Consider the following 1,957-nt stretch of genomic DNA (forward strand, 5'->3'; position numbering starts at 1 on the left):
TGGCCACTGCACTCCAGTCTGGGCGACAGAGTGAGACTCCAACTCAAAAAAAAAACAAACAAAAACACAAAACAACTTATTGTAGAGACAAGGTCTCGCCAAGTTGCCCAGACTGGTCTCAAACCCCTGGACTCAGGCAATCCTCTTGCCTCCGCCATCCCAAAGTACTAGCTAGGATGACAGGCGTGAGCCATCGTGCCTGGCGCATACGGGACATTCTTCAGGCTAGTTCATACACTGGACCACACAGGCCCTGATACATTTCACATGGTGAAAATCATGAGAGCAGATTCTCTGACCACAATAGGATTAAATTACAAACCAATAAAAACTGGGTATCTAGCTCATTTTGCCCCCCAAAAATACATCTATAAAATCCCCAAACTTTTGGAAACTAAAGAACACATTCCAAGTTACTCATAGATCACAGGTCAAATAACAAATTCTGCGGGGAATTTGAAAATCTCTTGATCGGTGTCCCAGAGGACACCAGTCCCCAGCAGAACGCACACCGAAGTGCCGGCCGCGTGCCACGCCCACTGCTGGCGGGCAGGCCGAGGGGCTGCGGAGCGCCCAGAGGCAGCCGGGACCCTGGAGGCCAAGGACGGAGGTTCTAAGCCTGGTTCCTGCAGGAGGGCCAGGCACACTGGGGTCCTCCGTCCAGCCCTGGGCCCCGAGGCCACCAGCCCCAGCGTCTTCTCAGCTGCCGGGGACATCCGAGGGCTTGGACAGAAGCTCTTCGCCCAACCCGCCATGCTCCCCGGGAGGCATTGCTCCCGTCTGCCCTGGCTGCGGTCCTGGCCTTGCCTCACGGGAGGCCTGAGGCCAGGCTGACCCCAGCCTGCAGGCCGTTCCCTAGCTGGAATCTCCCCGTGCTTCCCAGAGCGAAGTCCTGCTCCTTGCCGTGGGCGCTCCAGCCCCGGCCCTGCTCCCAGGGCCTCCTGCCCGTGTCCTCAGCTCCCCGCCCCCCGCCGCGCTTGCTCCCCCTCTCTGCTCTCCCTCAGAACCTCGCCACGCTCACCCTACCCAGACTAAGGCCCGGCTCCCTGGGTCCCAGATATTGGCCTGGAAGGGTTGCACCGGCACTGTGTGAGTGTCGACTTAACGAAATAAAATTGGAAGTTCACTCACGAGCCTTGTGACTCCTTTCTTCAGACATGACTGGTAGTAGGTGGGGGTCGGGGAACCCACTGGCCCGTTCTGGGTGCTGCCGGCCTCGTCGGTGTCAGCCTCGCTCTCCCTCCGTTAGCCACACTGGGCTGTTTCAGTCTGCACGCCGCCACATTCCTTTCGTCCTCAGGGCCTTTGCACGTGCCGTTCCTTTTTCTAGAATTGTCTTTTATCCCTCCTGTTCAGACAACACCTGTCCCTCCATTTTCCCATACAAATCTCCCCTGACCTTCCTTAGACATTGGCTGCAGCCTGACGCCTCCTCCCGGGAGGACCGCCAGCGCTGGAACTCTTCCTCCGCGTGCTTCCTCTGCTGGTCTCTCTGGCCTGCAAGCCTGTGCGCTGGCAAGGGCTGGGCCCGGCTGGCGTCGTCCACTGTTGCATCCCAGTCCCGGCACGGCCCGGTGTGTGGCGAGTGATCAGCAGCTACCCTGGGAGTGGACGGGAGGACGGGGCGACCGGGCAGTCCCAGGCAGCACCTCGCACCTGAGCGCGTCCCCGACCCCTCTGGGCGCGACCCCGAGACCCCGCAAGGCTTCCCCAAGGAGCTGGGGCCTGACTGACCGCGCCTGTGTTTTCGCAGGACCCGCTCCTCACCAGGGACCGACCCGCCCCGCTCCATCCTCCCGGCCGCGAGCGCGGGGACACGGCTGGCGCTGGCCGGAGCTCGCGGCGGCTCCTCCTCGGGAAGGCCACGCTCGGGAGGGGCTCGGGACTCCCGGCAGGGCGACCAGGGGCTGCCCGGAGGCCGAAGCCTGCGCCTGGCTGCTCTGGCCTCGGGTGGCAG

The 1,957-nt window shown here is 61.9% G+C and overlaps 1 protein-coding gene across 1 annotated transcript in view; it reads left to right on the forward strand.

The window, feature by feature from the left end:
• The window catches only part of LMAN2 (lectin, mannose binding 2), a 28,139-nt gene extending 27,088 nt beyond the window's left edge, over nt 1-1,051 (forward strand). The window contains exon 10 of the mRNA XM_021708042.1: nt 1,037-1,051. The gene's annotated coding sequence lies outside the window, so the exon portion shown is untranslated. The remainder of the gene's footprint in view (nt 1-1,036) is intronic.
• Nucleotides 1,052-1,957: the final 906 nt, after the last annotated feature.

Source organism: Carlito syrichta, unplaced genomic scaffold (assembly GCF_000164805.1).
Source record: "Carlito syrichta isolate Samal-C Ts95f unplaced genomic scaffold, Tarsius_syrichta-2.0.1 Scaffold130471, whole genome shotgun sequence".
In the NCBI taxonomy this organism is placed as follows: Eukaryota; Metazoa; Chordata; class Mammalia; order Primates; family Tarsiidae; genus Carlito; species Carlito syrichta.